This window comes from Protopterus annectens, chromosome 8.part0 (assembly GCF_019279795.1).
Source record: "Protopterus annectens isolate FY-2018-M chromosome 8.part0, PAN1.0, whole genome shotgun sequence".
NCBI lineage: Eukaryota > Metazoa > Chordata > Ceratodontiformes > Protopteridae > Protopterus > Protopterus annectens.
The window spans coordinates 752,721,637-752,737,871 of record NC_056741.1 but is presented as its reverse complement, the minus strand read 5'-3'; positions in this window follow the sequence as shown (position 1 = coordinate 752,737,871).

Here is a 16,235-nt window from a genome sequence, read left to right as displayed (position 1 = left end):
TGGTAGATTGTCACTGGCATGGGTGGTAGGTTTCAGTTTTAGGAGGAGATTTTAATTGTGGAGGTAGGAACTGGTGAGAGAGTAAAGGATGGGATGTTGTCAGGGCATTTGGTTGGATTATTTGTAGGGTTGTTCTTGGAGATTTGGGATGATAGTGTTAAGACAGATTCTGGGAAATGGTGAGTAATTGGAAGACAATGTGCTTATTGTCATTGGTGGAGTTGGGAGTGGGAGTAGTACTAGTTTTGCCTGGTTTTAGAAGAGAGTTGATGGCATTCCACTACTTTTGGAGCTCTTTTGTGTGTCTGTTTTGGATATGGAGGAAATAATTTTGTTTGTTGAGTTTGGTTTGTATCTTGGCTTGATTTCTAAGTTGTAGGTAGTTTTGTTTGGCTAGGCTAGTATTGTCCTTCTTCCAGGTTTTCCAAGCCTTGTCTCTAGACTTTAGTAGGGCTCTAGTTTCCCTAGTTAGCCATGGTACATAGTTTACCTTGGCTCTAATTTTCCTAATGGGTGCAAGTCTATCAAGGACATTGGTGAGAATACCATTAAAGTAGTCAACGGCCTAGTCTAATTCAAGGGTTTGCAGTGGTTTCCAGTTACTATGTTTTAGAATACTGATAAGTTCTTGTATATTTAGTTTGCGGTCATCTCTGACTTGTCTAAAAACAATGGGTTTGGCTATGTTGGTACGTTTCCACAGGAGGAAAGTGGGGAGATGGTCACTAAGACCATCTGGAAGGCAACCTGTCTGGTAGTTTTGTTTGGGGCAGTTGACTAGTATCCAATCTAGAATGGATTGTTTATGGGTTTTTGTTGACTCTAGTGGGTTTTTGGATAAGTTGGGTAAAACTGAAAAGATTAATATGGTTAGTCGGGTTGTTAGAGGTACAGGCTAGCCAGTCAGTGTTTAGGTCACCTAGTAGGATGGTTTCTTGAGGGAGATTATCTGTGGCCCATTGTAACATTTTTTCAACGGTGTGAGAGTTATTGCTTGGGGGAATATAACAGCAGAGAATAATGAACATTTTTGTGTCATTTATGCTTAGGGTTGAACCTAAGGTTTCGACATTTTGAAATTTAGGTATTTGAGTTTGTAGAGGCTTGATGTTGATTGTATTTTTAGAGTATAGCAACCCCACATCCCTTTCTGCCCACTCTGTCCAGTCTTAGGATGTTATATCCTAGTGGGAGAATTTCCTCGTTTTGGGTACTAGGTTTTAGCCATGTCTCAGTAATGGTTAGTATGTCAGGGGAGTAGTGTGCTATAAATGCATGTAGGTCAGGAAGCTTGTTAGAGATACTTCTGATGTTGACATTAAGAATCAAAGGTCAGAGATTTGCCTGACTGAGAGTAGAGAGTTTTGTGGCCCTTAGTTTGGGTGCATGTCTCCTGATATAAGTAGACATTTTGTAGTAAACAGTATGTGTTTAATTGTGTGCAATATGTCTATGCTAGATCTCAGTGACATTTTTCTAGTGTAAAATGATGGTATGTGAGAGTTATAAATGTGTAGTATTAAGCTGTCTTTAAATAATGTAGAAGAGATAGGAAATTGTAAACAAACTCACAGAATTAGATATCTACATCAGTAACAATCATACCTCTAGGTTGGTTAAACAGGATGACACACTGGAGTTCCTCCATATCCAGATTACTATAGACAAAATGCTACACCATATTTTAACAAGTTATATGTCATCCTCGATGTCCCATGAGACCTATAGCTTATACTTAGACCCATTATAGACAATCACCATTCAACCAAATAAACCTGGGGGACTTTAATTACCCCTGTATAAACTGTGAATCCTATATGTCCCCAAATTTGCTGGCTACAGATTCCTAAATTTTATAAACACAAACACCCTGGACCAGTTTGTGCATACACCTACTAGAGGTCGAAACATATTGGACCTGGTACTTGCAGATATGAGAGAGCACTGCACCCCCAGTCCCATGTGCTGTCAGGTAAAATCAGACCACAAAACAGTCTCCTTCAAAATAAGAATCAGTTATGTAACCTCAGGTTAGGTATTTGAATCAATGCCCACTCAGGCATTGTAAACAAACTCACAGAATTAGACATAACCCCCATGTAACACACTACATTGCCAGCTGGCTCATAGACAGGACCCAGGAACTTAGGATTGGAGAGACCACCTCCACAAAGAGGCCAATCACCAGTAGAGTCCCCAGGGCTCTGTGGTGGGTCTTCTGTTCTCTGGCATCTATTTTTTGGAAGTCGACCAATGACAAGGGCCTTTGGCTTACCAAGTTTGAAAGTTTGAAGATGATTGCAAGATAGGAGTAATCACAGAACCCCCCCTCCCCACACACACACCCCAAGATACTAACATTTTACAGGAAGATCTAATACAGACAAATGACTAGTGCCAAAGCCACAGCTTAAAATGCAGTGCTAAGCAATTCCTAATAGTACTGTTTGGGAAGTCAGCCTCCCAGGGAAACTACCTCATGAATAAAACACCCTTAAAAGAAGATACAATAGTTTGGGATTATGGGATTCAAGAAGATAGTAACCTGGCTTTCGATCAACATATGTCTAAGGTTGTAAGAAAATCATTCTATGTCACTCAACTTATAAGTAAGGACATGGCATCTGAGCCCAGGGAAGTCATCATGCCACTGTACTCAGCCAACATCAGACATGTCATTGAGTATAATTCCCCCTTCAGACTAGTCAGACGGTACAGCTGGAATATCCACAGAGGTTTCTCACAAAATAATACAGGGTGTAACCACTATTACCTATGCAGATCACCTTAAAGCCCTATTTCTATACTCTGTTTCCTACAGAGTGCAAAGAAGTGATTTATGCCATACAAAGCATCTTTGGATCCTGCTCTGATGAACCTTTGCATAGCCATAAAATGAACAGCACCAGAACCACTAGATCTAAGGATTTAAACCTTTCTTGCTACTTAAATAGGACATGTTGAAGGGACAAGTATATATTCACAGAGTCCCCATTCTCTGGAATAGGCTTCCCTTCCATGTGAAGCAGAACCCTTCCCTAAACCTATTCAAGTGAAACCTGGACCAGTAGATGAGAAACTGAAAATTTACCCCTGGTCTGACAACAATGTATGTGATAGACAGAGGCAGTTATTAAGTCATGCCATTACTAACATACACCTTTTAAAATAACCTCTAAGGCACAATAACTTATGGGATACATTTGAGTTGCATTGGCGAGCCATATGAAGATCCCAATGGTCACTAGACTAGTATACACCTATGAACCTATATTCTACAATCCTGATAATCTGTACCTTCTATGTCAATGAAGGATTTTAAAGGGTTTCAGTAAGAGTAGCTGAGAGGATTATAGCCCAGTCACTCTTCTCACATCCCTCTTGTGAGTATAACACTCAACGGCTACCAGGTATGCTGTAAGATCTTCCTCTCTGGTCACTTTTTCATTACTGGAAATGTCTTGGCATTACTATATCTCTGGAAATGGACACTTTACCTTCAGTGTCATTGGCTGTGCTTTCTAAGAGTTGTTCGACTGCAGCCATCCTACTGTTTTGGTAGGTATGATATATGTGCAGTCTACTCAACAGCAACACAGCACACAACATGGAATTGTCCAGTTAATAAGAGCACAGGCACACTTCTCTTCAGATGGGGTAGATTTTCTCAAATAGTTTGATTTTGTGTAGAAAGCTAAAAGTAAAGATTTTTTTTTTGGCATACAAATACATCAAAAATGCCTGCTGCACACACCAGTGCAGTACATCAGTGCAGCAAAAGTTCAGGGGTTATTAGAAATGTGTAGTTTGTTTCATGTGAAAGCAAAAGGAAGTATTGTAGACTCTATACAATCAAGTGAAACAAAATAACTTTCTGAACAAAAAGAACAGATTACTTTTTTTTCAGAAGTTTCATAACTCCCACAATCAAAGCAACAGTTATACCTGTATCTATCTGTCTATCTATCTGTCTATCTGTGTGATTTTCATTTCACTACATTGATGACCCACTATATTGATGTTCAGAATATTAACCATACATTTTCAAAATGCACAAAATAAAAGAAAGAAACTGATGTGTTATGCAGGAGGTAAGCCTCCCTGCACTCCACATGCCCTGCTAATTATACATACCAACTACAGGATCATACAGCAGCAGGGAAAGGGCAAAATCACACTCCCCACTGTGTATCAAATTCCAGCATTCTTCATTAAAAGTGCATTTTGATACAAAATATTAGCCAACAAAACAGTCAATATACCGAATGTGTGACTAAACTGAGGGAGACTATATATATATATATATATATATATATATATATATATATATATATATATATATACACATATATATATAGATAGACAGATATGCATATTTGAGGGTCTACTGAAAAATATCAAAAGACTCAAATATCTGTGTTCCATAAAACAGTGACAATGCAAACATCAAGATGCTGCTTACCATGCATGTACTGAGCAATAACATTGGTGCATAAAAAAGAAAAGACAGAAAAACATCATTTTTTTTTTTTTGCAGGGGCAAGCCCCAAATAGATGTTGAATAAAATGACATTCAACTAATTTCATAGCTTCCATTTCTATCTGTCTATCTATATTATATATATACATGGAGAGAGAGGGATAAAACTGATTACATGACAGTTCATTATCTGTTGCTTTAGCATCCACCTAGTAAATTGTTTGCTTGTATGAGTTTGTTCTCTACACTTGTTAGTGATCTGTGTAGGCTCAAATTCAATACAGTTTGCTTGATCCTGAGACTATTGCCTTTCAGGATATTGAAGAAAGTGATCAGATATTTTTTATTTTTATTTTTTATAAGTGATTTCTCTTTCTCTGAATTGAAGTAACTTCTGAGTGTGAATATAAAATAAAGTAACAAAGGCATGGGGAGAAGCCCCAGTGCACATATCTGTGCAGGGAAGGGGTTGCTCCCATAAGAAAACACTTTATTTTATTCTCCGTGGTTGCCATTTGCACTAAGTAGCATTATAATGAACTACATACTTCAATAGTAAACCATCTTCTGGAATTCTAATCTTATCTGTACACCAGATGTTAAGTCCCTTTATACTAGTATCACCCATTAAGGGGACCTAGAGGCTATAGAACATTTTCTGACTAAAACAAATTTGTACTCTTGAGAATTTAACCAGTTAATTATACAATTACTTAAATGTGTATTAGAAAAATATGCTTTTTATTTTAGTGATAATTTTTTTTACAGTTAACTGAGACTGCTATGAGTGCCTCATTTGCCCAAATTTATGTAAATATTTTATGAGGTTTTTGGAGGAAAATATATATAAGCCAAAAGCAGGTATACAACACAAGGAAATCTTATGGTTTAGTGAAGATTTTTGGATGATGTTTAGATGGGTTGGAGGTGAATGTGCAGGGTTTTACTAAGTTTTTTGAGATATTTAAATGAGAATAAATATGATATATGTATGTCCTATTAATAAGTCTGATTATTTTAATATTGACTTCATAGATGTAAATATTAGTAAGAATTGTTTTTCATAAGCCTTTTAAACAAAAACTCTTTGTTGCATGCTTATAACTGCCACCCCCAAGATGTTATTAAAAAGATTCCTTAATCCCAGTTTTTAAGGGCTTGGAGAACATGTAATGACCCAGATGTATACAATAAAGAAGTTAATCTATTGGAGGGGAGAGTATATAATAAAGTGGCAAAATTTGCAGCAAATACCCCTTTCAGTACCCATCACTATATAGCAATAAAAAGACTAAATTGGTTAGAACTACACCATCAGATAACAAATGATCCAATATCCATCTGCTTGCTCAACACTAAATACCATTCCACACAGCTATGTTCCCAATCAGTCATTATGATCCAATGAGCAAAAACTCCTCTCTAACCACAAACCTATCAAATCTACTAGGCATGGTCTGTACTCATACCATGTTGCTAAGGCAAAGAACTCCTTAGCTGTATCCATCAGTTCAATACCTCCAGTCCTTTAAAAACATTCTTTAAAGCTCTCCTAGCCAGAATATGTCCCTGTCCTTGCTCATCTCCATGATACACTATATCCCTAAATATGAAGAAGTACATATTCATACTTTATACCACTTGACTTTCCTTTATTTACTCACTTCCTTACTTAAATCAGTTTCCCTCCCTCGACTCTCATTCTAAATATGCAATAACCTTGTTTTTTCTCTCAGTTCATATTGCAGTTCTTGTTTGTATTGTACTAACCTACGTTTAATTTCTCTATAAACTGACTAAAATTTATTTTTTATTTTATTTTTTTATTTTACAGTTTTCTTACCAGGGTAGTCCATTGGGCCAAGAAGAGTCAGTTTTCAATGGAGTCCCAGGGAGAAAAGCTCCATGAACAACAATATAATATGAAGACAATGCATTTACATTTATGTAATACTATTGAAGAATGATGGTATTACACAACATGACAAAAAAATCCACAATTGTAGTGAAAATACAGTCAAAAAAGCAAAAGGTAAAACACACACACACACACACACACACACACACACACACACACACACACACACACACACACACACACACACACAAATAACTGAATTAAAATAAGAAAAATCCACTGGTGCATATTCCTGTTAATTTTGTTAGAATGTGAAATAACACAGGGTTGACATTACAGTTTTACATGAAATCTTAGCAGAGTTAAAGTAGGATGGGGATAAGAGGTGTTAATTGTTGAATGTAAGAAGGGTGGGACAATAAGAAAAAAAAAGTAGAGCAAGAGTAGGAGTAAATGAGAAACATGAAGATGGTAGTCAGAGAAGCTCAGTATGATGAAGAGAAGAGAGAAGTAAAGGAGTGTGAGAAATGGGGAAAAAAGAGGTGAGTCATGTGGGATGAGAGCAGGAACATTCCCAGAGGGTTTTGAGATGGGAATGAAGCAGGGTCTTAAAGGTAGAGTGGTTGTCTGTAGTATGACTAAGAGGTGGCAGGGAGTTCTAGAGGCGAGCTAGGGAAAAGGATAGTAGGTGTTTGCCTGGAGGACGAGCAGGCTTGTGCAGTTCAAGCAAATTCTGGTTATTGGATCTTAGAAGTGTGTTGGGTAGGTGCATTTTGAAGGAAGAGGCAAGGGAGAGGCAGATGGAGGGATTCAAGATGAGTTTATGGGCATGAGTAAGTTGAAAGTAGGTAAGATGGTTGAGAAGTTTGAGCCAATTTAGTTTGTGTAGGTCATTGCAGTGGTGGGAGGATTTATAGCTGGTAGCAATCTTAGAAATTTTGTTATAACAGAAGGATAGCTTTGTTTTTAGAGAAGACTGAAGGTTGGTAAGAAATGGGGCACCATATATGAGAGAAGGAATGTGGAAGGTGTTAGAGAGTACAAGTTTAGTAGTGGGAGTGATATAGCAGTAATGGCGGTAGAGCATGCCTAGTTTCTGGTGGGTTTTCTTTATATTGGTTAGTAGGTGGGTATCGAATTTTAACTCTTCCTCAATAAGGACTACTATTGCTCTAAATATTAAATTATTATCATATACGTTGTATCTAGTCTTAACCAATGTTTACACATCTAATCTAGTATGATTATTTAAACAGTAAGGTCAGGATTCCATAAAGTTTGTGGAATTTAGAACATTTTGAAGAGTCCCATCCAAAAGTTGAGGACAAGCAAGTAATATGCTAATATGCCTTAGTGTATATAGAATTACTTAGAAAAAAACAGATATATCCAGCAAAGTCACTGCACTCACTTTCAGACATAAAAGCTTGCCAACACCAGCTTTTCCAAAAAAAAAAAAAAAGAGGCAACACCACAACAACCTATATGTAAAGCAGTCCTTGTAAAAGCATTATAACATTTACAAAGATATGTCTGTAATTTAGGCTGTATTTGAAAAGAAAATAATTACTCTCTCAAATATAACCTGCTTATAACTCAAAAGTGGAATTTTAAATATACCTATAATGTTATTTATACGAAATCAGTGAGTATTGCTGTTACCTTGCAGATGCATTATAGATAGTCTTGCATTAATATTAGTTTGTCTGATTCTGCAAGCAAAAGTGCCTGTTTAACAATATTATGCTTGCTTCTGGGTAAATTAATGCTTACAGTTAAAATATGTACCTCTCTCCCTCCACTGCTCCTCCAGCCTGTGCATCTACTCAATGCATAGCATCCATATCCTGGTTCTGCCTTCATCACTTACAAGTTCACATTTTGCACATTCTGTCATTGTCACTAAGTCACACATGAGAAATAATGTATATAAAGAGGAACACAGATTTGAAACTGCAACTCTCATCTAAGGTTATACTCCAACTCTGACAACTATCAGCCTAGCTAATCCATCTTGGTTATGACTACATTGATTTTTGTAGCTTAAATAACTGAGCTGCATGACTGTGAAGGCAAGATTCAAAACATGGATCACGATCATTAAAATAAAAGGCCAGCTTTAAAAATGTGTTGTGCATTTGAAATGGAACACCATGCAGTCCTGACTGAATGTCATCTCACTAGTCACAGCACTAAACAAAAAGCTGTAACAATGCACAGTTCACAGTCACAGGCATTACAATTGAACCTGTGTATGCACTTGACAGGTATATTTAGATAGAAAAACATGTAAATCACTGTTGGAACACACCCCACCATTTCATTTATGTAGGAGGTCAGTCGATGTTAAAATACGTTTGAATATATTGTGCCAATAGGGATGTACAGATAATATATATATATATATATATATATATATATATATATATATATATATATATATATATGGATTGGCAATGAGATAGATATACAACCATAGAGACAGACCTGGGATGTTTCCAGAATATTGTATATATACCATAGCCATCCAAGAAGTTAACACTATAGGTGTTAATGCACCTTCTGCATACCTAACATTTAAAAAAGCTGTAATGCATAACAAAAGAAGCTAATATCTGCCATATCTGTTCTTAGTCAGTGATTACTGAAATATAAAAATACCAAAGATTTGTACCCACCCTTCTCCCTGAGGCATTTGTATTGGATTATTAATTCATGGGTTAAGCTAGGTAACAAAGAAATCACCCTCAAACAAAGGATTACTAAGGAACGATTCTGGAATCTAATGACTAATGGAGAAATGCATAGTCATCTGAGACCTGAGCACTATAGACTTTAATGCACCATGTAATTACTAGATATGGAAAAAGCTATACTTCTTATCTGGACAAGCAATTACCTTACATATCTGCTGCTCCAATACATAGTTATCGAAATGAAACACAAATACACCAGACCAAGAATGAAACCCAGATAAATCCTTAAGATTACACATTAACCTAGAACTCAGTAGTTTGAGCTAAGAGACAGCACAATGCTTGTCAACACACAGCATTATTTATATGACATAATGACATATTCCATCATATAGCAGCAGTATGTCTCAGTGTTTAACTGTTGTATAATGCAAAAACTAATAACGCATATTTCTATTACTCAGCATTCACACAAACAAATATACTGTGCAATGCTTGTCGAGCCATTATGGATAACAGAGAAGTGTGTAGCCATCTGAGGCCTAAGTGCTATAGGTGTCAGGGCAACACAGACATTCGCTGTATTCAAAACTGATGTACTGTATACTTACCAAGAAAATCCAGGACTTAAATTGCTTACCTTCAATATCAAGTACATGGTTAGAATTGCTGGAGCCATGTCAGACTCCAAACCAGTTACAAACAACAGGACTATCAGTAATGAGATGCATGAATGACTGCAAACTGGTGCCATTCACATCTCAGCACTGAAATAAATAGGATATGCTGGAGGGACAGATTCATAATCTTGATGTGGATGGGAGAGACGTAGGTTTACCCCCGGTATCACTAAACAGCAATATTTACAAAATGACCTGTAATAGACCTTGAACACAAACGTAGGAAGTCATCAATCACTGCAATTCATTGCTTAACCAGATGAGCTATATGATATAAATATTCATTCCTGTTTGCAATAAGAATATTCATAGCATATCATTCACAGCTGTATGTGTATGTGTATAATGTTAAGTACATTAGCATTACTCTGATCAGTACAGACACCCAAGAAATCAAATTTAAATAGTCCCACAAACACAAACAGCTAGGAAATACGTTTGTTATGATGTAAATGTTAAGATGTGGATTATGAAACATACTGTAGGCATCTGCAGGATGGGATCAGATCTCTGCAACCCTTTGGCAAAGATCCTCATAGTAGGTATTACCTTACTTAGTACTTGAACTACATGTAGACAAGTTTTATAAAGAAAGGATTTTGTTTGCATAGGCCAAAATATTTAATTGCATGATAACTGTATAAGGCAGCCATTTTCCCACAATTTTAAAAGCATGTATAAGATAGCTGAACTCAGTCAGGCACCACACACTAGCCAGTGTGGTGGTTGGAAAGGGTGGTGGCGGTTAGAATATCAAGTGAATGATCAGCACATAGTAGTGAGAGATGAACAGTTATTACCTCTGTATTCCATTTCTACACAATTCCCATATGTGTTTATACCTTTCAAGTAGAAAATTATCAAAGAACACATTATTGTCATGAAGTATATGTACTGCATCCAGTTGTAACAGTAAATATGTTTTAATGAAGGCTGATGTGGAAGGAAGTTAAATCTTCCTTTCAATTGTTACATTTTTATGTGCGTACAGCTTCTGCCTTTGCCTAAATAAAATTCACAGTGTATTACTTAAAATTGCAGGACTGTGAGGTTGTGCATTAGGCCTGGCAAGCCAGGAACTCTACTGCCAATCATTAGCGAAGCGGACGAGCTGTGGCTGTGGCTAACCGGAAAAAAAGAAAGACACAAACAATTACTTAAAATTGCAACTTAAGTATGCAAATCATAATAGTTCAAAGTAGAACCTAAACTGAAAGTGAAGGATAAGATTCCAGACTACAGCCCTTCCCCAATCAGACAAGCTGTGCACAGATATATAAATGTAACAATCTGCAGGAAAATGCACTCTTAGTATTTCAACTCGTCTTGCATTAAAGAAAATATTAGCAGAGTATGACAATCTGTGTTTTATATTTGAAATATGAATAAATATGTAATGAAATAAGCACATATACTAAGCAAGTTCAACAGCAACTGCAATGCCTTGTAGAGTAGTAGTAGTCATGTCAGAAATATTAAGGAACAAAGTCAGAGACGTAAACAGCCATGTTGTTATGTGTTCTCTGTGTAGCTGAGGAGGAAATAGAATACAACTCTGTCCAAAAAAATAACAGACTAACTGTAAGTGTGAATAAAAACCTTACCATTAAAAAAAAAAGAAATGACAAGTAATAAATGCTCAGGAGGATTCAATAAACCCTACATGGTCATTTTTCACCATGTGCGCATTGCACCGCAGCAAGGTTTAGATTCAGTGTAGAGGTGCGCACCCCAGCACAAACAAGTTGCATGCTAATTACAGCATAAGCAGGTGAATTGTATGCTAATTAACCAATACAACATGATTTAGATATTCAACAGGCTATAAAGCATCCGTATAGACCCCATGCTGATTTTTCCTGTGGATTCCAAAACCTTTGGAATACAGACACAGAAAGGAGTCTACAGAGAGAATGTTAGGGGCTGCTGTTGCTTACACAGAGAGAATGTTAGGGGCTGCTGTTGCTTACACAGAGAGAATGTTAGGGGCTGCTGTTGCTTACACAGAGAGAATGTTAGGGGCTGCTGTTGCTTTCACAGAAAGAATGTTAGGGGCTGCTGCTGCTTTAATTCATTTGTATGTGCTACAGGCTGAAGCCAATGCTGCTGCTGCTGCTAATAGGCCTAGGCTGAGAAGGAGAAGAGTTTCAAGTCCCGTTTAACTTTTCACAACCTACATGATGTGGAAATTGTGGAGCACTACAGAGTGGACAGGGACACACTACATGAACTCTGTGACCTCTGCCGTCCTCATCTTAGAGCCAGAGCCAACTGAGGGGAACCCATTCCAGTGGAGACAAAGGTATGTGTAGCCCTTAGAATCTTAGCTACAGATACCTTTCAGAGACCAACAGAGGACATGCTGGGGTTATCACAGGTATTAGCATTCAGGATCCTACACCACTGCCAGAATGCTATGCTCCAACATGCCAGTGACCACATATATTTTCCCTGTAGTTCTGAGGAGACAGTCAGAAATATGCAGGAGTTCTATCATGTAGCACACCACCCTGAAGTACTGGGAGCCATAGATTGCACACATGTAAAAATTAAGGCATCATCCTGGGTACAGGTTAGGCTCTACATTAACAGAAAGGGCTACCACTCCATCAGCTGCCAAGTTGTGTGTAATGCCAAGGGAATAATCTTGAACATGTGTGCTGGTAACCCTGGCAGTTACCACAACTCACATATCTGGCACACTTCCCAACTGTACCAGATGTGTGCTAGGGGTGATATCCCACAGAGGCATTTACTGGGGGATGCAGGCTATGCACTGGAACCATTGCTGATGACACCCATCAGAAATGCAAGCACACCCATGGAGGAACACCATAATGAGGCACACACTCAAACAAGAAATATCATAGAGCATATGTTTGGACTGCTGAAGTCATGGTTCCAGTGTCTTGATACATCTGAGGGAGCCCTGCAGTACAATCCACAGCCATGTACAGAAATATTCACAGTACGTTTCAGGATATGCAACATAATCCTGAGAAAACAGCTTCAGCAGGATCAGTAAGGGGAAGGGCACAGTCCCAGGTCACCACAGCTACAGACAGATGAGGAGTCACAGGGGGAACCAACAACTACTGTGGGTGTAGGTAGATGTAGGTGTGCTCAGTATGCCCTTGCATTGGCTAAGAGGCAACACATAGCACACTCACTCACCACCTAGGGTACTAAAACATTCCTCCTATTCACATACATAACTAACATTGATGCCAGGCAACTCACACTACCTTTACCTCCCCATGTATTTGCTGTTTACTGTTGCATCAGAGTCAGCCCTGAACTAAAACTGTGTCAACTGCTGCATTTATAAGATAAGTCCTGAACCTGGAGTGTATTGTTTACTAATGTGAGTGTGTGGCTCATGCTTGTACTTCATTACTTGGTCCTGTAAGCTAGCAAAAGGTGGGAGAGCTGTAGAGAACTTACCTTAACATGTGACAGCACAGACTTATTTGACTTATATATGTCCATTACTAAGTAGTAGGCCTCAGGAATCAAAGATTCACACAGTCATACCTCTCAAAAGTACTGACGATCACTGCATGCCCTCAATTTAGCACCATACTTTTTGACCGGAAAATAATTAAAGACAGAAGTTAGAAGATAATGATACACATTGCAGTTTCTGACTTCACAATCCTCACAAGATCATTCACTATAAAGTTGGGAAATTTTGATGTTACCAAATGTCTAACTTTCCAAGGCCAATATAAGTCAAAGGTAAAATTACCAGTTCAACACCACAAATGCAGATATACTAAGCACTAAGTTAGCCATGCACCCAGAGCATCAGACACAAACTTTTGCATTCCTGAATCCAAAAGATAGAAACAGGGATATGACACAGTTATCACTTGCACAGGGTGTTGGGGGGGGGGGCAGGAACCCTAGGCTGACACAAAAAGTTGGTGAGTATGTGTGAGTAAGAAACAGAAGAAGGCAGACGTGGATAAACCAACAAAAGGCCAGTGAGACAAAATAAGTAACTCTTGTGTGTGTCTGTAGGGTTCCTCGAGGTGAAATTTCTGTGTGAGTGTCTGCATGAGCGCAGCCAAGCTCTGTGCTGGCTTAATCAGACAGGTGTGAGCCATGCATGGTAGAGGTGGCAGTTCATCTTTGTCATCCCTGACCATGAGAAATGGTTCTGCCAGGAGTTGCACTAACAAGTTCACGTCCACAGTCAGATGTAGTGCTTCTACCTGAATGTGACTTATGTCTGCTGGATGAGCTCCCTTCATGGGATGCCCAAGACTACAACTCCACGACCTTCCACATCTGGGTGTGGACAGCACACTCACTGATGGAGCAATGAAAGTGCTGCCATTATGGGAGCATGATCAGTCACAGCCACATTGGCTGATAGCAGATGATGTAGTTGAGCTACACCCATGGAGATGCAGTTCTCCTACTAGCAGACATTCCATCACAGACACTGCTCGCTCCATAACAAACACCTTTTGGTCCATCACAGACACCCCTCATTCCAGTGTGTCATTTGTCTGATCCAGTGAATCGGCAACATGGTGGAGGCAGTCATGCATGTCAGACTGTGCCACATCTACAACCCTGAGCATTTGTCTGGAGCACCTATGGGAATGTGCCTGTGCCTCCATGATGGCCCTAAAAATATGATGAGCAGCATGGGAAGAGATACCTTCAACAGGTGGAGGAGAGACAGCAAGCCCCCTCCAAGCACACCTATCAAGCCTCCTGCATGGCACCTCACCCACACTTTTGCCATGGCCAGACTAAACAGGCACTGAAGCCGCAGTAGGCACACTTAGCTGATCAACGTCCTCACCTTTCACATGTCCAATATTTGTGAGCTCACTGGACTGGGTAGGTGTAGATCTACTGGCTGTGTCCAATGGAAATGCAGGGGATGGCTGTATGTCAACCTCTGTGTGAAATCAACCTCTGCACCCCCCCCCCACGACTGTGCCTCGGTTTGGCCAGCACCATCATCAGAGTCTGCTGATACATTGACATCAGGTGGCACAGGGCCCACACTCCCACTGTCATGATCACCTGTGATAAAAAGCAAGAAACACAGGAATAAATTAATACCCACACTACTATAGTGCAATATAGGCTAATAAACTAACAGTGCTGCCAGTATTACAGACAGCACAGAAATACACACAACAGGCCTGAGATCAACATCACACACTACAGTATTTCTTTAAATTGCTCAGTAGTACTGACATAAACATGTTTGCCTTACCATCTACAGATGAGATACTCTTGTTTTGTCCAGATGGTCTTGGAAGAAGTTAAGAAAGCAGTAAGAGCAACATCATCACAAGTAACAGTAACACAGGGGGTAATACATGTACCCCTTTATATGTCCATTAACTATAATTTCAACAAGAATGTGACTGACAACTCTAACCTAAGCTTATAACTGCAGCAATCTTCAATCCCCCAAAAAGACATGTGACACAGAATTAACTTATTGATTTCAACTGTTTTACTACACAGTATTCAATTGTTCAGATACCAAAGCCTACCTGGAAGCTCCTCCTGGGATTTGCTTGCTGTTTCAGAAACTGTTGCTTTGACATTCAGGCCATGGTGTACTGAACTCTCCTGGGAGCTGTCTGGATCTCTGATATTGGTCAGGAACTCTTCATTGGGGATTAGTGGTGATTCCATAGCAGGCCCTCCCCCAGTGACCATCTGGTCATAGTCCACTGCAGCTGCTGTCCTCCATGCAGATGTGATCATGTCAGTGGCCCTGTGGTGCACCTGCTTATATGTCCTGCCATGGCCACCCATGGCACTGACATCATCTACTATCTGCCACCATATTTGCATTCTATGTGCCATATCTCCCCATCCCCTTTCCAGCAGAAAAGCACCATGTTGCCTAAAGCCATCCACAATAACCTGGTTCTTAGCATTGGTGAAGGGGGGGTCTTCATGGACTGACATGCTTGGGTGGCATACTCGTAGGTGTCCTAAAAGACAACAGAAGGATAATACACATAAGTATCACATAACTACAAAATATATGTTTCCTGATAAAATAGAAAAGGTATCCAGTCAGTATTACCCACTGGAGAAACATAAAACAGACTAGAGATGTGAAATACTAGCAACAGGCAGAATGCAAAACAATGAGAAGAACAACAGCAAGATATCCTTATTTGTACCATAATAATAACTCATCTTTGCTCCTCCTCCAAAAGAACAGTTCATCCTTTTTTGCCATAACAGTAACTCAGCTTTGCTCCCCCCAAAAACAACAGTCCATCCTTTTTTGTGCTGTAATAGCAGCTCACCTTTGCTCCCTCCCAAAAGAGCAGTATATCCTTGTTTGTGCCATAACAGTAACTAACCTTTGCTCCCCCCACCCACAAAAGAATAGTCTAGTCTTGTTTGTGCTATAACAGTAACACACCTTTGCTCCATCTACCCACAAAATAACAGTCTATCCTTGTTTGTGCCATAACAGTAACTCACCTTTGTTCCCCCCACCCACAAAAGAACAGTCTATCCTT